The following is a 23,029-nucleotide window of genomic DNA, read 5'->3' on the forward strand; positions in this document are numbered from 1 at the left end:
ATACATATTTGGTATCGCCTCGTCCGTAACGACCTGAACTATAAAAATATTATGTTATTTATCCCGCGCAGTGAACGCCATAAAAAAAAAAAAAATTTGGCATAATTGCTGTTTTTTTGGTCCCTTTGTCCTCCAAAAATTTTAGTAAAAAGTGATCAAAAAGTCACATGTATTCAAAAATGGTACCTATAAAAACTATTACTCGTCTTGCAAAAAGCAAGCCCTCATAGAGCCCTAGCGACAAAAAAATTAAAAGGTTATGGCTCTCAACATGGTGACAGAAAAAATACATTCTCTTTACAAAAGTAATTTTATTGTGCAAAAAGTTGTAAAACATAAAAAAGTGCCATAAATTAGGTATCGCCGGAATCGTACTGACCCGCAGAATAAAGTGAACATGTAATTTATAACGCATGGTGAAAACTGTATAAAAATAACTAAAAAAAGATGCCAGAATTGCTGTTTTTTTTATCACATTGCCTCCCAAAAAAATAGGATAAAAAGTGATCAAAAAGTCGCACGTACCCCAAAATGGTTCCAATAAAAGCTACAGCTCGTCCCGCAAAAAAACATCCCTCATACCACTACGTCTATGAAAAAATAAAATTAGTTAAGGCTCCAATAAGTCAGGAAATAAAAAATATGCAGTTGTGCCGGCCCGAGGGGAACATTTCTTCTGTTTCAAGAGGCGAATTATCAAGGCCCCTAAAATTAGGGAACCAGGAAGGGTAGGCCCAAACATATCCGCTGGAAGCGAAGGCGCCTGTATTATAACAGGACAACACTTCCCCGCAAAATTCCCCAAACTGCAAAGCTGCGGAGTGTGGACCAAAAGGGGGATAAGACAGGACGCCATTTATCAGTGCAACACCGGCCTGTGCAGAAAGGATTGCTTCACAGCGTAACAAGTATCGATGGATTATTTTATGGTTTACCCCATTATTATACCACCTGACTATGCCCTTTATATACTCTGCCCAGCTTACATATGCCCCACATTATAAACTGAAACACCAGTAATACTCAAACAAATCTACTACCAAGCAAAATCCATGCTCCAAAAGCCAAATGGCGCTCCCTCCCATCTGAGCCCTACAGCGTGCTCAAACAGCAGTTTACTTCCACATATATGGCATTGCCATACCCGGGAGAACCCTTTTAACAATTTTTGGTGTGTGTGTGTCCAGTGGCATAAGCTGGGCACCACATATTTGCCCTTGATTCGGCATATCTAGGGAAAGATTTTAATTTTTACTTTTCACCTTTCGCAGCGCTATCATTTATGGAAAAAACCTGTGGAGTGAAAATGCTCACTATACCTCTTAATAAATGCCTTGAGGGGTGCAGTTTCCAAAATGGGGTCACTTGTCAGGAGTTTCTTTTATTATTTCACATCAGAGCCTCTGCAATTGTGAACCAATACTTTATATGTCGCCAAATTAGGCCTCAATTTCGCATGGTACTCTTTCACTCCTGAACCTGGTCGAATGTCCAGGAAAAATATTAGGGCCATATGTAGGGTGATTCTAAAACCGGGAAACACAGCATAATAGTAAGAAAGCGGTCTTGTTATGGTGGCACAAGCTGGGCACCACATATTGACATATCTATGGAAAAAAATCCAATTTCAGTCTGCAACATTGAATGCACAATAATTTCTGCCAATCACCTGCGGTGTTAACATGCTCACTACACCCCTAGGTGAATACCTTGAGGGGTGTAGTTTCCAAAATGGGGTCACTTCTGGGGGGGATCCACTGTTTTGGTCCCACAGGGACTTTGCAAATGCGACATAGCGACCAGAAACCAAATGCAGCAAAATCTGTACTCCAAAAGCAAATGGCGCTCCTTCCCTTCTGACCCCTGCCGTGTACCCAAATAGTAGTTTATGACCACATGTGGGATATTACTTGGGAGCAATTGCTTTACAAGTGTTGGGGTTTCATTTTTTCCTTTATTTCTTGAGAAAATTAAAAATTTTGCGCTAAAGCTACGTCTTGTTGAAGAAAAAGGATTTTTTTTTATTTTCACTGCCCAATTCTAATAAAATCTATGAAACACCTGTGGGGTTAAAAAGTGCTCACTACACCCCTAGATGGATTCCTCAAGGGGTGTAGTTTCCTAAATGGAGTCACTTTTTTGCGTTTTCACTGTTTTGGTCCCTCAGGGGCTTTGCAAGTGCAACATGGCCGCCGCAAACCATTCCTACTAAATTTGAGCTCCAAAAGCCAAATAGCGCTCTTTCCTTTCTAAGCCCTGCCGCGTGTCCAAATAGCAGTTTATTACCACATGTGGTGTATTGTTTTACGCGAGAGAAATTGCTTTACAAATGTTGTGGTGCTTTTTCTCCTTTAGTCCTCGTGGAAATTAGAAAAAATTAGCTAAACCTACATTTTCTTTGAAAGAATGTAGATTTTCATTTCCACTGCCTACTTCCAATAATTTCTGCAAAAAACCTGTGGGATCAAAATGCTCACTATACACCTAGATAATTTTCTCAAGGGGTGTAGTTTCCAAAATGGGGTCACTTTTGGGGGATTTCCACTGTTTTGGCACCGCAAGTGCCCTTCAAACCCGACATGGTGCCTCAAATATTTTATAATAAAAAGGAGGCCCCAAAATCCTGTAGGTACTTCTTTGCTTCTGAGGCCGGTGCTTCAGTGTATTTGCATGCCAGGACCACATGTGGGATATTTCTAAAAACTGCAGAATCTGGGCAATAAATATTGAGTTGCATTTCTCTGGTAAAACCTTCTGTGTTACAAATAAAATAGATTAAAAATGAATTTCTGCAAAAAAAAATGAAATTTGTAAATTTCACCTCTACTTTGCTTTAATTCATGTGAAACGTCTAAAGGGTTAAGAAACTTTCTAAATGCTGTTTTGAATACTTTGAGGGGTGAAGTTTTTAAAATGGGGTGACTTATTGGTGGTTACTAAAATATAAGGCCCTAAATGCCACTTCACAACTGAACTGGTCCCTGTAAAAATAGCCTTTTGAAATTTTCTTGAAAACGTGAGAAATTGCTGCTAAAGTTCTAAGCCGTGTAACGTCCTAGAAAAATAAAAGGATGTTCAAAAAATGATGCCAATCTAAAGTAGACATTTGGGGGATGTTAATTAGCAACAATTTTGTGTGGTATTACTATCTGTCTCACAAGATAAATGTAGAAAAATGCTAATTTTTGCAATTTTTCACTAATAAATATTGAATTCATCGACCATATTTTTCCACTATCATAAAGTAAAATAAGTCTCGAGAAAACAATCTCAGAATCACTTTGATAGGTAAAAGCATTCCCATGTTATTACCACATAAAGTGACACATGTCAGATCTGGAAAAAATGGGTCTGGTCCTGAAGGCCAAAAGGAGCTTGGTCCTCAAGGGGTTAAACTCACCCATTATTTATAGGCCTATATGCGCACATTCAATATCCTAAGCGTGCTCAGCCCATTTAGTTAGGCTGTGCACATGAGAAGGGTGGAAGACAGTGCGGAGTGCGTAGTAAGCTGTGACAACTCTCTCGTCTAGTGCACAGATACGGTGCCAGGAGCAAGCTCAGTACATATATACAGCACCAGAACCAATCTCAGTACATATATACAGCACCAGAACTACGGATGCACGATGAATCGAAACTTCGATACTGTGCATCCCCAAACGGTTTGATACAGCCACACAGCTAAGTATAGTAACACATGAATGTATGAGAGCGGGGCTGCGGCTGTGTAATACATGCGTAATACAGCTATTGCCCCGCTCCTGAGGCCTGACAAGTGCGCGCGTGTTCAGGATGATGCAGCGGCACCGAAAACAGAAAATGGCAGGCACACTGCAAAACACCCCGATGTTCTGTCTTCAGTGCCTGAACCGCCGCTCATTAGTACAGCGCCGGCCGCATCACCTCATCCTGACCGCGCGTGCATTTAATGTCAGGAGCGGGGCAATGGCTGTATTACACAGCCGCAGCCCCGCTCTATAACGGTGGAGATAAGAGAAACCTCTTATCTCCACCTTTATTCCCCTGAATGCTGCGATCAAAGCTGACTGCAGCATTCAGGGTAAAATGAGTAGGGGGGATGCCCCTTGGATCGCATCACAGGAATCCCCCTGTGATACGATTGAGGGACATACCATATATGGGCAGACAGCACAGGGTCCATTGAAGAACCCCAGAACCCCAGGGCTGTCTTACCATATTTCCTGTTAGGGCATACTTAGATATATGCCAGTACATTAAAGTTTAAAAATAAAGTAAAAACAAATTAATATTAAATATAAAAAAATACACATACACCTTTTTACAATAAACATTAAAATTAGTCTCAATACATAAAATATACACATATTCGGAGCAGCCGTAATAACCTGCACAACAATTTTTTTCTGCATAATTTATGATGTGTACGCTGTAAAAGAATAAAATAAAAACTGCTTTCTTTCACTTATTGTGAGGCACGAGGTGTGATGAATTTAACTTCCATGTGCCTCACATTAATAGTAATTAACACCATCATGTACCTTACACATTAACCCATTATGACTGAGAAACATGATGGGGTTAATTACTATTAAAGTGAGGCACATTCAAAATTCATCACACCTCGCGCCTCACATCAGAAAATGGAAGAACTTTTTTTTTTTTTTATTACTGTTGTATCGTTTTGGTATCGAAATCGCAATACTACACAAAGTATCGGTATCGAAGTACAAATTCTGGTATTGTGACATCCCTAACCAGAACCAAGCTCAGTACAAATATACAGCACCAGAACAAAGCTCAGTACATAAATACAGCACAAGAACAAAGCTCAGTACATAAATACAGCACCAGTACCAAGATTAGTACATCTACACAGCACCAGAACAAAGCTCAGTACATAAGTACAACACCAGAACAAAGCCCAGTACATAAATCGAGCACCAGAACAAAGCTCAGTACATAAATATAGCACCAGAACAAAGTTCAGTACATAAATACAGCACCAGAAAAAGCTCAGTACATAAATACAGCACCAGAACCAAGCTCAGTACATAAATACAGCACAAGTACCAAGATTAGTACATCTACACAGCACCAGAACCAAACTCAGTACATAAGTACAACACCAGAACAAAGCTCAGTACATAAATACAGCACCAGAACAAAGCTCAGTACGTAAATACAGCACCAGAACCAAGCTCAGTACATAAATACAGCACAAGTACCAAGATTAGTACATCTACACAGCACCAGAACAAAGCTCAGTACATATATACAGCACCAGAACAAACCTCAGTACATAAATACAGCACCAGAACAAAGCTCAGTACATATATACAGCACCAAAACCAAGCTCAGTAAATATACACAACACCAAAACCAAGCTTAGTACCTAAATACAACACCAGAACCAAGTTCAGTACATATATACAGCATCAGAACCAAGTAAAGAACTTATATACAGCACCACAACAAAGCTCAGTACATATATACAGCACCAGAACAAATTGCAGTACATATATACAGCACCAGAACAAAGTTCAGTACATATATACAACACCAGAAGCAAGCTCAGTACATAAATACAACATCATAACAAAGCTCAGTACATATATACAACACCAGAACAAAGCTCAGTATATATACTAGTCCTTCTCAATGAATTAGAATATCATCAAAAGTTAATTGATTTCAGTAATTCAATTCAAATAGTGTCTCTCATATATTATATAGATTCATTACACACAGAGGGATCTATTTACAGCATTTTTTTTCTTGTAATGTTGATGATTATGGTAACAGTTAATGAGAACCCAAAATTTAAGTCACTCAGACAATTAGAATATTATATAAGCCCAATTTCAAAAAATGATATTGAATACCGAAATGTTGTCCTACTAAAAAGTTAGTACCTGCCCTCAATACTTAGTCGGTGCACCTTTTACATGAATTACTGCTTCAATGCGACGTGGCATGACGATCAGCCTGTGGCACTGCTGAGGTGTTATGGAAGCCCAGGTTGTATGATAGCGGCCTTCAGCTGGTCTGCATTTATGGGTCTGGGGTCTCATCTTCCTCTTGACAATACCCTATAGATTCTCTGTGGGGTTTAGGTCAGACGAGTTGGCTGGCCAATCAAGTGCAGTGAAACTGTGGTTATTACACCAGGTATTGGTACTTTTGGCAGTGTGGGCAGGTGCCGAGTCCTGCTGGAAAATGATATCAGCATCTCCATAAAGCTGTCAGCAGAGGGAAGCATGAAGTGCTGGGAAATGTCCTGGTAGACGGCGGCGCTGACTCTGGACTTGATATAACACAGTGGACCAACACCAGCAGATGACACGACCCCCAAACCATCACTGACTGCGGAAACTTCACACTGGACCGTAAGCAACTTGGATTTGACACCTCTCCACTCTTCTTCCAGACTCTGGGACCGAGATTTCCAAATGAAATGCAAAATTTACTTTGTGAAGTTTCCACAGTCAGTGATGAAGCAACCTGGGCTTCCATAACACCTTAGCAGTGCCACAGGCTGATCGCCTCCATGCCACGCCGCATTGATAACACCTCAGCAGTGCCACAGGCTGATCGCCTCCATGCCACGCCGCATTGATAACACCTCAGCAGTGCCACAGGCTGATCACCTCCATGCCACGCCGCATTGATAACACCTCAGCAGTGCCACAGGCTGATCACCTCCATGCCACGCCGCATTGATAACACCTCAGAAGTGCCACAGGCTGATCGCCTCCATGCCACGCCGCATTGATAACACCTCAGCAGTGCCACAGGCTGATCACCTCCATGCCACGCTGCATTGATAACACCTCAGCAGTGCCACAGGCTGATCTCCTCCATGCTACGCCGCATTGATGCAGTAATTCATGCAGAGTCATAGCCCCGGCCAAGTATTGAGTGCTGATACTGCACATACTTTTCAGTAGGACAACATTTTTGAAATTGGGCTTATATAATATTCCAATTTTCTGAGACACTAAATTTTGTGTTTTCATTAACTGTTACCATAATCATCAACATTAAAAGAAAAAAAAATGCTGGAAATAGATCACTCTGTGTGTAATGAATCTATATAATATATGAGAGACACTTTTTTAATTGAATTATATATGTTTTGAGGTTGGCTGCTCTGATATATATGTACCGAGGTTGGTTCTGATGCTGTATTTATGTAATGAGCTTGGTTCTGGTGGGTATATATGTAATGAACTTGGTTCTGATTCTGTATTTAAGTACTGAGCTTGGTTCTGGTGTTGTATTTATGTACTGAGCTTTGTTCTGGAGTTGTATATATGTACTGAGTTTGGTTCTGGTGTTGTATATGTGTATGAGCTTGGTTCTGTTGCTGTATATATGTACTGAGTTTGGTTCTGGTGTAGTATATGTTTATGAGCTTGGGTCTGATGCTGTATATATGTACTGAGCTTGGTTCTCATACTGTATATATGTACTAAGCTTTGTTCTGGTGCTGTATTTATGTACTAAGCTTTGTTGTGGTGCTGTATTTATGTACTGAGCTTGGTTCCGGTGCTGTATATATGTTCTGAGCTTTTCTTTGGTGCTGTATATATGTATTGAGCTTGGTTCTGGAGTTGTATATATGTTCTGAGCTTCTCTTTTGTGCTGTATATTTGTATTGAGCTTGGTTGTTATGATGACTATAACTCCAGAACCAAGCTCTGTACATATGTATGCAGCACCAGAACAAAGCTCAGTACATATATACAGCACCAGTACAAATACAGCTTAATACAGAGATAATTTGCAAATTTAGTTTAACCCCTGGCATATAAGTTTTTACAGAATAAAACTACAGCTCCCAGTATAGCGAGAACGATGGTAAGGATATGCTAGGAGTTGCTGTTTCACAAAAAAGAACGATACACACATCATCTCGCTGCAGATCATATAGTGACTACAGTACTGAGCAGTCACAGGGAGAATAAACATTTACATTTAGTGACTCACCGGTGACGACTTCTCAGATTTGTTCTTTTTCTCTTTACTTTTCCATCTGGTCCAGAACTCTATGATGCCTGATGGCCATTACCCATTTCTGCGGAAATGGGTCAATTTGCTCAAACAGATGTCTTCGGATGCTCACTTTTTCAACATTTCTGCACTTATAAACGAAAAGCAAATTCTTATGGTGCCACACTCTATGCCACTAAATATAATAGTATCACACACTGTGTCCCCGAATATAATAGTGCTACACACTGTGCCCCTGAATATAAAATAGTACCAGACACTGTACCCCTGATTATAATAGTACCATAAACTGTGCCCATGAATAAAATTGTGTCAAACACTGTAAAGTAATGCACGACACTCAGTTCCCCATGTAGATAGTGCCCCTCATAAAGCCTCCTGTAGATAGTGCCCCTCATAGAGCCCCTTGTAGATAGTTCTCCCCATAGAGCCCTCTGTAGATAGTGCTCCCCATAGAGCCTTGTGTAGGTAGTAGCGTTCCCTGTAGATAGTGCCCCATGTATCGTTCTCTGCAGACAGGGCCCACTGTAGCGTTCCCTGAAGATAGTGCCCCCTGTGGCATTCACTGTAGCGTTCCCTGTATAGTGCCCCCTGTAGGTAGGGCCCCCTGTGGCATGCCCTATAGATAGAGCCCCCTGTGGCATCCCCTGTATATAGGGCCCCCTGAGGTGTTCCCTGTAGATAGGGCCCCTATATAGTCCCCTGTAGTTACTGTTACCTATGTTTTGTCCCCTGTAGTTACTGTTCCCTATATAGTCCCCTGTAGTTACTGTTCCCTATAGTCCCCTATAGTTACTGTTCCCTATATAGTTCCCTGTAGTTACTGTTCCCTATATAGTCTCCTGTAGCTACTCTTCCCTATATAGTCCCCTGTAGTTATTGTTCCCTATATAGTCCCCTGTAGTTACTGTTCCCTATATAGTCCCCTGTAGCTACTGTTCCCTATGCAGTCCCCTGTAGCTACTGTTGCCTATATAGTCCCCTGTAGCTACTGCTACCTATGTATTGTCCCCTGTAGTTTATGTTCCCTATATCATCCCCTGTAGCTACTGTTCTCTATATAGTCCCCTGTAGCTACTGTTCCCTATATCATCCCCTGTAGCTACTGTTCCCTATATAGTCCCCTGCAGTTACTGTTCTCTATATAGTCTCCTTTAGCTACTGTTCCCTATATAGTCCCCTGTAGCTCCGGTTCCCTATATAGTCCCCTGTAGCTACTGTTCCCATTTTGTTCCTACTTTGTATGAGAGCACGGCCCGAACATACGGGCACTGCCGTGTGCATGAGGCCTAACACAGCAGAGACCCGGCAGGTATGGCACCCGCTCTGCCTATGAGCGGACGCCATATATAAATACCCTCTCACGATGTAGATTTACATATGTATTTCTAATCCAGAAGAACTTTCATTGGCTTCTCGAGCGCCAGATCCTACAAGACTTGGGCTAGTTGATAGGAAACATAAGTATCCTTCGTTACTCACTCTCCGGTTTATTTTATTGACCCCCGTCTTCCGGGACACCTAAGTTGTAAGTCACTCTGTCGTTTTAAGAGTCTTGTCTTTCAAAGTTGAACTTAGTTTGTATTTTCACATCGTTCGCCTGTCTAAGAGCAAAAAAAGATGAGCAAATTTGATAAAACTCCGTGCCGCCTTTGTCTAAACAGATCGGCGGGGGCATTATGATGGTAAAGAGCTCTTCAGCAACAGTATTTAAAAGTTCGTCGTGAAAACAAGGCAATCATTTCTCGTCACAATGCGTTCTGGGTCTGCATTAGATGATGTTCATTTTATGCAAATAGACACCAGTTGTTCTGTTTTAATGGTATCATTAAGTGTCGTGAGATTATCTGCAAGAGAAAAGTGTACTGGGGATGAAAAGTACACAGAGCCCGTGCCAGCCGTAGAGGGAAACAAGAACGCTACTCACAAAATGCTTTGTTTGGTTCTGAGATTTTAATGGTTCAGCTGTTTACCCGCTCGGCACCTTCATTTTTTTTTGAAACATAAGGAATTCCAGATGCTTAAATTAAAAAAATTCCTTCGGGGGCCCATGAGACATTAGTAAAGCATGATAAACGGTCATGATACGACGCAGTACACACTACGCTTGCACTCTTCACGCTGCTTTGTAGACTGTAGGTAGAATGGGCTTTTCTTGTAAATCACAAAAACTAGGTAGAGATCTTGGCACGGACTCTCGTTTAAGGCAGACACCATTTAAAAAAAAAAATTTAAAAAAATTCACGCTGACAAATTTATTCGGTGAAATGTTATTAAAAATAAAAAGTTTCCAATGGAGAAAAAGTTTATAACCGGCCCAGATGTACTTTTTTTTTTTTTTTCTTTTTTTTTACAAAGTCTCTCGCTGCTTGTAATGCTTTAAAAATAGGTTAGACTGAAATCGAAAAAACACTCTTGCCCTTATTACGAGAACTTTTCATCTGCTCCCCCTCGGGGATGCATAATACACTGTTATTATTGTTCAGCCGGTGCTGCCGCGTTGTCTTCTGGTAGTTCATTTATTGTCATATTGTCACAAATGACATCATTAGAACTGAACTTCTAAATAAAGGACTTGTACAGACTGTGCTTGATGCGTGAGGCATTTTGACAGATCCTCGCGCTTTGTCACTAATCCATCAAAAGATCTTTGGGAAATAATAAGACTCGGTTGGGAGCTATTTTTTATTTTTGAATCAATGCAATTTTTTACTTCATTGGGTGAAAATTGTTTAACACTATGTTTGCCAGATACCAATCATGGCATGAAAGCTTGATAGTACCAGGTATTTTCTATAGACAGCATAGTGGTGAAGAGTCTCACATGTTTGTCTTATTCTTTCATCTTTATTTAAAACTATAAAATGTAAAATTTATAAAAATGTAGATTTTTTTTAAGGGTTAGGCTATGTTCACACGCTTAGGCCGGATTCACACGAGCGTGTGCGTTTTGCGCACGCAAAAAACGTGGCGTTTTGCGTGCGCAAAAGGCACTTAACAGCTGCGTGTGTCATCACCATATGATGCGCGGCTGCATGCTTTTCCCAGCATTTAAATCGTTAGAAAGAGGGGGGCCACCCCCTCTAACAGCTCATCGCGCCCCCCGCAATCGCGGGGGGACGATGGTTGCTATGGCTGCCTGGGGGCTTAACCCCTTAACGCTTAGCGGCGTAATAATCCGTCGTGCTAAGTGTATCGTTCGCGCTCAGCGAAGGACTATTACGTCGCGGGAGTAACGGCCATTTCGGCCGTCCTCCCGACACATACAGGAGCTGTGACAGCTGCTGTCTCGTACAGCAGCTGCCGCAGCTCCTACAGCGGGGACCGATCGCTGTGTCCCCGCTGATTAACCCCTTAAAAGCCGTGTTCAATAGCGATCACGGCTTTTTAGGGGTTAAGCTATGGACCCACTATGCTTGCTGTCAGTGAGTAGCTGACAGCCCTAATACACTGCATTACGCATGTAGTGCAGTGTATTAGAATAGCGATCAGGGCCTCCTGCCTTCAAGTCCCCTAGTGGGACAAAGTAATAAAGTAAAAAAAAAGTTGTGTAAAAATAAGAAAATAAAAGTTTTAAAAGTAATAAAAGTAAAAATCCCCCCTTTTCCCTTATCAGTCCTTTATTATTAATAAAAATATATAAACAAACACATAAACTATACATAATTGGTATCGCCGCGTCCGTAACGGCCTGAACTACAAAATTATTTTGTTATTTATCCCGCTCGATGAACGCCGTAAAAGAAAATATTAATAAACCGTACCACAATCACAATTGTTTGGTCCCTTCACCTCCCAAAAAATGGAATAAAAAGAGATCAAAAAGTCGCATGTCCCCAAAAATGGTCCTGATCGAAACTACAGTTCGTTACGCAAAAAATAAGTCCTCGCACGGCTTTATTGATGGAAAAATAGAAAGTTCTGGCTCTTAGAATAAGGGAACACAAAAAGTGAATGATTGTTTACAAAAAGCATTTTAGTGTGCAAACGTCATAAGACATAAAAAAACTATAAACATCTGGTATCGCCGTAATCGTATCGCCCCGCAGAATAAAGTGAATATGTCATTTATAGCGCACGGTGAACGCTGTAAAAAAAAATTCATAAAAAAACAATAGTAGAATTGCTGTTTATTAGTCACCACGCCACCTAAAAATAGAATAAAAACTGATCAAAAAGTCGCATGCACCCCAAGAAAACTACAATGGATTCCTCAAGGGGTCTAGTTTCCAAAATGGGGTTACTTTTTGAGGGTTTCCACTGTTTTGGCACCACAAGACGTCTTCAAACCGGACATGGTGCCTAATAAAAGAGAGGCCTCAAAATCCACTAGGTGCTCCTTTGCTTCGGAGGCCGGTGCTTCAGTCCATTACCACACTAGGGCCACATGTGGGATATTTCTCAAAACTGCAGAATCTGGGCAATAAGTATTAAGTTGCGTTTCTCTGATAAATCCTTTTGTGTTATAAAAAAAAATGGTATAAAGAGGATTTTCTGACAAAAAAAAAATGTACATTTCACCTCTACTTTGCTCTAAATTTCTGTGAAACACCTAAAGGGTTCATAAACTTTCTAAATGCTGTTGTGAATACTTTGAGGGGTCTAGTTTCTAAAATTTGGTGTTTGATGGGGCTTTCTAATATATGGGCCCCTCAAAGCAAGTTCAGAACTGAACTGGAACCTAAAAAAATAAATAAATGAGGCAATACTTCGCTTCTTACATTATACTGATAATGAGCCGTGCCCACCCCGAGATGACCCCAGTTTTGACCGTTTGTATAAATGAAGAACCCTATTAGACCGTTTCAGTGCCCGGTTTTCCCAAGCATACACCCCCGAGAAGTGTATTTCTATTGATGAGTCCCTGGTACATTTGAAAGGGAGGCTTCAATTCCGCAAGTACCTGCCGGGTAAGAGGGCAAGGTATGACGTGAAGATGTATAAGCTGTGCGAGAGTGCATCAGGCTATACCTACAGATTTAGGATATATGAAGGAAAGGACACCAGTAGTCAACCCCCATAATGCCCCCCCTTACTGGGAGTTAATGCGAAAATTGTGTGGGATTTGGTGCACCCACTGCTGGACCAGGGTTACCACCTCTACCTGGATAATTTTTATACCAGCGTCCCACTCTTCAACTGCCTTGCTCCCAGAAGTCCTGCAGCATGCAGCACTGCTAGAAGAAATCTGAGAGGCCTCCCTAAGACTCTGCTTGGGCAAACACTCAGAAGGGGTGAGAGCAGGGCACATTTACATACATAGTTACATAGTTAGTACGGCTGAAAAAAGACACATGTCCATCAAGTTCAACCAAGGGACGGGAAAAGGGAAGGAAAAATTTCTACACATAGGAGCTAATATTTTTTTGTTCTAGGAAATTATCTAACCCTTTTTTAAAGCCATCTCCTGTCCCTGCTGTGACGGCTCCTGCGGTAGGCTATTCCATAGATTCACAGTTCTCACGGTAAAGAAGCCTTGTCGCCTCTGCAGCTTGAACCTTTTTCTCTCCAGACGGAGGGAGCGCCCCATTGTTTTTTGAGGGGGTTTTACAAGGAACAGGATTTCACCATATTTTTTGTATGTGCCATTAATATATTTATATAAGTTAATCATGTCCCCCCTTAGTCGTCTTTTTTCAAGGCTAAATAGGTTTAATTCTTTTAATCTTTCCTCATAACTTAGATTCTCCATGCCCCTAATTAGCTTTGCTGCTCTTCTTCGTATTTTTTCCAACTCCAGGGCATCCTTTCTATGAACTGGAGCCCAGAACTGAACTGCATATTCTAGATGAGGCCTCACTAATGCTTTGTAAAGTGGTAATATTACATCCCTGTCCCGCGAGTCCATGCCTCTTTTAATACACGACAATATCCTGCTGGCCTTTGAAGCAGCTGATTGACACTGCATGCTGTTATCGAGTTTATGATTTACAAGTACACCCAGATCCTTCTCAACAAGTGAATCCGCCAGTGTAGCTCCCCCTAGGACATATGATGCATGCAGGTTGTTGGTACCCAGATGCATAACTTTACATTTATTTACATTAAACTTCATCTGCCAAGTGGACGCCCAAACACTTAGTTTGTTTAAATCTGCCTGTAATTCATGAACATCTTCCATAGTCTGAACTATATTACATAGCTTGGTGTCATCTGCAAAAATAGAAATAGTGCTATTAATCCCTTCCTCTATATCATTAATAAATAAATTGAATAATAGTGGTCCCAGCACTGAACCCTGGGGTACACCACTTATAACCGGTGACCATTCAGAGAAGGAATCATTGACCACAACTCTCTGGATACGTCCTTGAGCCAATTCTCAATCCAATTACAAACTATATTTTCTAAACCTATAGTCCTTAATTTACCCATTAGGCGTCTATGGGGGACAGTGTCAAATGCCTTTACAAAGTCCAAAAACACTAAATCCACAGCGGCCCCTCTGTCTAGACTTCTGCTCACCTCTTCATAAAAACAGATTAGGTTAGTTTGACAACTTCTGTCCTTAGTAAAACCGTGCTGGCTGTCTCTTATAATGCTATTTATTGTCACATAATCCTGTATATAGTCCCTCAATAGCCCCTCAAACATTTTTCCCACGATGGATGTTAAGCTTACTGGTCTATAATTACCCGGGGAAGACCTAGAGCCATTTTTGAAAATAGGCACCACATTTGCGCTGCGCCAGTCCCTTGGCACTATACAAGTCACTAGAGATTCTCTGAATATTATGAAAAGGGGGACAGAAATAACTGAACTAAGCTCTTTAAGAACTCTAGGGTGTAACCCATCTGGTCCCGGGGCCTTGTGCACATTTATTTTATTTAATTTAGCTTGGACCATATCTACATTCATCCAATTCAGTATATCAACTGATATATTAACAGCACTGGCACCGGCTACATCAGCTGCTCTTTCTTCTGTTGTATATACAGAGCTAAAGAACCCATTTAGTAACTCTGCCTTCCTTGATCCCCTGTGATCAACTCCCCATTACCATTATCTAGGGGTCCTACATGTTCAGACCTTGGCTTTTTAGCATTTATATACTTGAAGAATTGTTTGGGATTTGTTTTACTATCCTTGGCCACCTGCCTTTCATTTTGTATTTTTGCTAATTTTATTACATTTTTACAGATTTTATTAAGCTCTTTATATTTTACAAAGGCTGCAGATGTACCCTCAGATTTGTATTTTTTAAATGCCCTTTTTTTGTCGTGTATTGCCCCTTTCACAGAAGGTGTAAGCCATGTGGGGTTTAATTTGAGTCGTTTATACTTGTTACCTATAGGAATAAATTTTGCACTATAATAACTCAAAGTAGATTTGAAAATCTCCCATTTATTATTTGTCCCATTATTTGACATTAGTTCTTCCCAGTCTATATCCTGAATTGCAGCCCTCATCCTGGGGAAATTGGCTTTCTTAAAATTAAATGTTTTTGCCCTCCCAGCCTGCGTTTGTTTTTTACAGTATAGGTAAAATGTAACTATATTATGATCACTGTTACCGAGGTTTTCACGAACATTGACATTCCCAACAAGATCTGCATTATTAGAAATGACCAGATCCAACAGAGCTTCACCTCTAGTCGGGTCTTCCACAAACTGGCCCATAAAATTTTCCTGCAACAGGTTGAGGAAATGTCTCCCCTTTGCAGTTGAAGCTGAACCATGACACCAATTAATATCCCGGAAATTAAAATCTCCCATTATCACTACAGTACCCGCCTGTGCAGCCCGCTCCATTTGTTTATATATTTGACCTTCTATCTCTTCAGTTATATTGGGGGGTCTATAGATTACACCAAAAGTAATTTTTTCAGTGTTTACCTCCCTTTCTAGTTCCACCCACAAGGTTTCAACCTCCTCACAGTCTTCACCCACTATTGTCTCTTTCACACTCGCCTTCATATCACTTCTCACATACAGACATACACCACCGCCTTTGCTATTTGTCCTGTCTTTCCGAAAAAGTGTAAAACCCTGTAGATTCACAGCCCAGTCATGTGAAGAGTCCTGCCATGTTTCAGCAACACCAACTATATCTATATTTTCTTCCAGTATCAAGGCCTCCAGCTCCCCCATTTTGCTTGCTAGACTTCTGGCATTTGTGAACATACACTTTAACTTGCCTGTCAGTTTTTCACTTTTATTATCAGAAATGTGATTTGACATTAATTGGGCCTTTTTATTTACACTGATGTTTTGTAACGAAAGGATCTCCTTATCTTGTTGTCTAGTCCTCTCCCCACATTCTGTTTCTCCCCCCACCAATATAGTCTGACCCCTCTCTAACCTGGCTACCCCTTTTTTTTTCTACATTGACCTCCCTCCTCAGCCCTAGTTTAAATACTCCGCCACCCCAGCTAGAATTCTCTCCCCCAGCACAGCGGACCCCCTTCCATTTAGGTGCAAATCATCTGCAGAATACAGTTTGTACCCCAATGAAAAGTCAGCCCAGTGCTCTAGGAACCCAAATCCTTCTCCTCTACACCAAGACTTTAGCCATGCATTTAACTCCCTGAGCTCCCGCTGTCTTTCCTGTGATGTGCATGGCACAGGTAGTATTCCTGAGAATACAGCAGCAATCTAGCAGCAACATATTGTGTGTCAAGTACAAGGACAAGAGAGATGTCACACCAGTACCCATGTACCAGTAGGAGGTACCAGTACAGAGACCCCCAAACCAGACTGCATCCTGGACTACAATAGGTACATGGGAGGGGTGGACTTGTCAGATCAAGCCCTGAAGCCCTACAGCGCCATGCGGTATGGTATAAGAAGCTGGCCGTGCACATCATACAGATGGCATTGTACAACGCGTACGTGCTACATCGATGTGCAGGCCAGAGGGGAACTTTCCTGGAATTTCAAGAGGTGGTTATCAAGAAACTAATCTTTAGGGACCAAGAAGGGGGGGGGCACCCAGTACTTCTGGAAGCGAGGCAACATACATCGTACAAGGGCAACACTTTCCAGGAGAAGTTCCCCAAACTGGCAAGAAGGGAAAAAGTCAAAAGAGGTGCAAAGTCTGCTATAAGAGGGGGATAAGGGAGGACACAATATATCAATGTGACACGTGTCCCGAATAACCAGAGCTCTGTATGAAAGTGTTTTAAAATGTATCATACATCCCTTGGTTTATAATTTACCCCAATTTTACTTACCCTGATGCCCTCCGCACAGCTTATCCCCCCTCGTCTTTCCCCTCTGGGCCCTGCTGTTTGCCCAGGCAGCTGATAACAGCCACATGTAGGGTATTGCAGTACCCGTGAGAAACAACATTACAGTTCATGGGGTGTATGTCTCCGGTCAAAATGCTCACTACACCTCTAGATGAATGCCTCAAGGGTGTAGTTTTTAAAATGGGGTCACTTCTTGGGGGTTTCAACTGTACTGGTACCTTAGGACTTTCTGCATACATGACTTCGCACCAGAAAATCCCCAGTAGGCCAAATGGTGGTACTTTCTTTCTGAGCCCTCCCATGGGCCCAAACGGCAGTTTATCACCACAAATGGGGTATTGCTGCACTCAGGACAAATTGCGCAACAGAATGGGGTATTTTATTTCTTGTGAAAATAAGACATTTTCAGCCAAAACTACATATTATTGGAAAAAAATAATTTTGTTTTAATTCCCAGCCCAATTCAAATAAGTTCTGTGAAAAAACTATGGGGTCAAAAAGGTCACAACGTCCATAAATGAATTCCTTGAGGGGTGTAGTTTCCAAAATGGGGTCACTTCTGGTGGGTTTCCATTGCTTTGATACCTCTGGGGCTCTGCAAATGCGACATGGCACCCGAAAACCAAACCAGCAAAATCTGCACTCCAAAGAATACACAGCGCTCCTTCCCTTCTGAGGCCTCCCATGGGCCCAAACGGCAGTTTATCACCACAAGTGGGGTATTGCTGCACTCAGGAGAAATTGGGAAACAAAATGGGGTATTTTGTTCCCTGTGAAAATAAGAAATTTTGATAAAAAAATGATTTCTTATTAGAAAAAATGAATTTTTTTTCATTTCACAGCCCAATTCAAATAGGTGCTGTGAAAAAACTGTGTAGTCACAATTGTAACAACAACAACCATATTTGAATTCCTTGAGGGGTGTAGTTTCCAAAATGGGGTCATTTCTGGTGGGTTTCCATTGCTTTGATACCTCTGGGGCTCTGCAAATGCGACATGCCACCCGAAAACCAATCCAACAAAATCTGGACTCCAACAAACACATGGCGCTCTTTTCCTTCTGAGCCCTCCCATGGGCCCAAACGGCAGTTTATCACCACAAATGGGGTATTGCCGCACTAAGGACAAATTGGGCAACAAAATTGAGTATTTTGTTCCCTGTGAAAATAAGAAATTTTGATCAAAAATGACATCTTATTGGAAAAAATTTCATTTTTTTAATTTCACAGCCCAATTCAAATAGGTGCTGTGAAAAAACTATGGGGTCAAAATGGTCACAACACCCATAAATGAATTCCTTGAGGGGTTTAGTTTCCAAAATGGGGTCACTTCTGGTGGGTTTCCATTACTTTGATACCTCTGGGGCTCTGCAAATGCGACATGGCACCCGAAAACCAAACCAGCAAAATCTGCACTCCAAACAACACACAGCGCTCCTTCCCTTCTGAGGCCTCCCATGGGCCCAAACGGCAGTTTATCGCCACAAATGGGGTATTGCTGCACTCAGGAGAAATTGGGCAACAAAATGGGGTATTTTGTTCCTTGTGAAAATAAGAAATTTTGATTACAAATGACATCTTATTGGAAAAAATGTCATTTTTTAATTTCACAGCCCAATTCAAATAGGTGCTGTGAAAAAACTGTGCGGTCAAAATGGTAACAACAACCATAAATGAATTCCTTGAGAGGTGCAGTTTCCAAAATGGGGTTACTATTGGGGGATTCCTACTGTTTTGGCACCTCAACACCTCTTCAAACCTGGCATGCTGCCTAAAATATATTCTAATAAAAAAGAGGACTCAAAATGCACTAGGTGCTTCTTTGCTTCTAGGGCTTGTGTTTTATTCCACGAGCGCAGTAGGGCCACATGTGGGACATTTCTAAAAACTGCAGAATCTGGACAATACATATTTAGTAGTGTTTCTCTGGTAAAACCTTCTCTGTTACAGAAAAAAAATGCAATAAAATTTAAATTCAGCAAGAAAAATGAAATTTGCAAATGTCACCTGCACTTTGCTTTAACTCTTGTGAAATGCCTGAAGGGTTAAAAAACTTTCTAAATGCTGTTTTGAATACTTTGAGGGGTCTAGTTTTTAAAATGGGGTGTTTTATGGGGGTTTCTAATACATAGGCCCCACAAAGCCACTTCAGAACTGAATAGGTACCTTAAAAAAAAGGCTTTTGAAATTTTCTTAAAAATATGAGAAATTGCTGTTTATGTTCTAAGCCTTGTAACGTCCAAGAAAAATAAAAGAATGCTCAAAAAATGATGCCAATCTAAAGTAGACTTATGGGAAATGTGAACTAGTAACTATTTTTGGTGGTATAACCGTCTGTTTTACAAGCAGGTGCATTTAAATTCTGAAAAATTCAATTTTTTCAAAATTTTCTCTAAATTTTGCAATTTTTCACCAATAAACACTGAATATATCGACCAAATTTTACCACGAACATGAAGCACAATGTGTCATGAGAAAACCATCTCAGAATCGCTTGGATAGGTTTAAGAATTCCGACGTTATTACCACATAAAGGGAAATATGTCAGATTTGAAAAATGGGCTCTGAGCCTTAAGGCCAAAACAAGCCTGTGTCCTTAAGGGGTTAATGAACGCCCCTAGGACCGCCATCTTTGTACACCTAATAAGCCTTGCCTCCGGCAGGGCTTAATAGATGGCTGTCAGAATCATGATATACTGCAATACACTAATACTTCGGCCCCGTCAAAACAGCTGATCGGCAGGTATGCCGGGAGTTAGACCCTCACCGATCTGATATTGATAACCTATCCTAAAGATAGACCATCAATAAGAAATGTCCAGAGGACACCTTTAACACCCTAATGACATGCCACGTACATGTTCGTATAGCAGCCATCATGGGGAAGTATGGAACGGGCTGAGCGCCCCCCATGCTCAGCAGGTGTCGGCTGTATAATACAGCCCAGTGTCGTAGATATAGGGGTCGCAGTGGTCGCAATTGTGACCTGGCCCCGAAGCCAGGGGTGACGTGGCCCAACGCGCAATGTCTATAATAAATTACTATAGTAATCGGGGTCTATGTAATAAACACAGGCCCCTATTAGTATAGTAACAATATACTTACCCTACTCATTCCCAAGCGCAACTTAGGTCCTGACGTCTTTTTCGCATTTTTACGTCGTTGTGCGCTGTGCATCTCACACAACGTCGCGGCGCTGGATGGCGTCAGGACCTTTGCTGCGCCCAGACCCGAAGAGAAGGGTAAGTAAAACATTACTGTCTGCTGGTGCCCTGTATCTAAGCCTACCACATGTGTTACTGGGTTTGTTTTGCGTTTGCGATTTTTTACAGATCCGGTTGTTGGACTGTGTCGGATTCGAGGACTACTTCGATAACAACTTTTTTTTATTCAAAATAAAATGGTTAACGAGGGTTGCGCTTTTTTTTTTATTTCAATAAAATATTTTTTCTATATGTTTTAAAAAAAACTTTATTTCTACCTCTTTAGTAATAGCTGTTGGCTGATTGACAGCATCCATAACTAAGGCGAGGCTTAGTGTTAGCCGATGCAGAGGCTAAAACTAACCCCCATTATTACCCCGGTACCCACCGCCACCAGGGATACCGGGAAGATCCAGTACTACCTGACCATCTGTAGTGGTGGTCCGGCACTGGGGCGGCCGCTGGCTGGTATTATTAGGCTGGGGAAGGCCAACAACAGTGGCCCTTCCCACCCTCGTAATGCTAGCCTGTTGCTGTGTTGTATCTGGCTGGGTATCAAAAATCGGAGGGACCCCACGTCATTTTTTTTTTTTTTAAATGGGAGAACACTGTGGTGCCCCCCCCCCCCCGCTCATTTTTCATAACCAGCCAGATACAACACAGCAGCAGCAGCCTAGCATTACCAGGGTGGGAAGGGCTAACATTAAGCCCTGCCTTAGTAATGGAGGTTGTCAATCAGCCAGTGGCCATTAGTAAAGTGGTAGTAATAAAGTTTAAAAAAATAAAAGGACATAGAAAAAATATTTTATTGAAATAAAAAAAAACACCACACAACACTCATTAACCATTTTATTGAGAATAAAAAAACTCAGTCATTGACGTAGTACTTGAATCTGAAGTAGTCCAACAACCAAACCAGTAAAAGAAAAGACCAAAAAAATTTGTAACACATAAAAAAGCAAAGCAATTCTTATCTTAAATTTCCTGGTCCAGCGCTGGAGACGCAATGTCAGTGAGTTGAGTCCTATATCTAATCCTATCATGCGTGATACTGTCTGTTGAGCTGTGTATCTAATCCTACCATGTGTGATACTGTCTGCTGAGCTACTGTATCTAATCCTATCATGTGTGATACTGTCTGCTGAGTCTTATATCTAATCCTATCATGTGTGATACTGTCTGCAGAGCCACTGTATCTAATCCTATCATGTGTGATACTGTCTGCTGAGTCCTATATCTAATCCTATCATGTGTGATACTGTCTGCAGAGCCACTGTATCTAATCCTATCATGTGTGATGCTGTCTGCTGAGCCTCTGTATCTAATCCTATCCATAGCTATAGGGTCGTAGTGCTATAGATATGCTGTCTCCTATATATATACAGACACACACACACACACACACACACACACACACACACACACATACACACATTTTTTTGGGGGTATATGTATTGGGACTAATGCCCCTGACGTTTTAAGACCTTAGTGACGCTCCTGTCTGCTAGTGCTGCATCGTTGGGTCACTTAGGAGACCTAGCGATGCAACTGAAAGCTGCGGGCCGGCAGAAGTTGGGGGGGGGGGTCCAAGAAGAACCTTGGTATCGGGGCCTATGAGCCTTTAGCTACGCCCTTGACAGGGAGGGGGCAGTATGATGATATCTACAGGGGGCTGTATGGTGCTATCTACAGGGGAGCACTGTGTGGCGGAATCTACAGGGAGGCACTATCTACACTACCATTCAAAAGTTTAGGGTCACTTAGAAATTTCCTTATTTTTGAAAGAAAAGCACAGTTTTTTTCAATGAAGATACCATTAAATTAATCAGAAATACACTCTATACATTGTTAATGTGCTAAATGACTATTCTAGCTGCAAACGTCTGGTTTTTAATGCAATATCTACATAGGTGTATAGTAGCCCATTTCCAGCAACCATCACTCCAGTGTTCTAATGGTACATTGTGTTTGCTAACTGTGTTAGAAGGCAAATGGATAATTAAAAAACACTTGAAAACCCTTGTGCAATTATGTTAGCACCGCTGTAAACAGTTTTGCTGTTTAGAGGAGCTATAAAACTGACCTTCCTTTGAGCTAGTTGAGAATCTGGAACATTAGATTTGTGGGTTCGATTAAACTCTCAAAATGGCTAGAAAAAGAGAGCTTTCATGTGAAACTAGACAGTCTATTCTTGTTCTTAGAAATGAAGGCTATTCCATGCGAGAAATTGCCAAGAAACTGAAGATTTCCTACCACGGTGTGTACTACTCCCTTCAGAGGACAGCACAAACAGGCTCTAACCAGAGTAGAAAGAGAAGTGGGAGGCCCCGCTGCACAACTGAGCAACAAGACAAGTACATTAGAGTCTCTAGTTTGAGAAATAGATGCCTCACAGGTCCTCAACTGGCAGCTTCATTAAATAGTACCCGCAAAACGCCAGTGTCAACGTCTACAGTGAAGAGGCGACTCTGGGATGCTGGCCTTCAGGGCAGAGTGGCAAAGAAAAAGCCATATCTGAGACTGGCTAATAAAAGGAAAAGATTAATATGGGCAAAAGCACACAGACATTGGACAGAGGAAGATTGGAAAAAAGTGTTATGGACAGACGAATCGAAGTTTGAGGTGTTTGGATCACACAG

This window comes from Rhinoderma darwinii, chromosome 5, assembly GCF_050947455.1.
Source record: "Rhinoderma darwinii isolate aRhiDar2 chromosome 5, aRhiDar2.hap1, whole genome shotgun sequence".
NCBI lineage: Eukaryota > Metazoa > Chordata > Amphibia > Anura > Rhinodermatidae > Rhinoderma > Rhinoderma darwinii.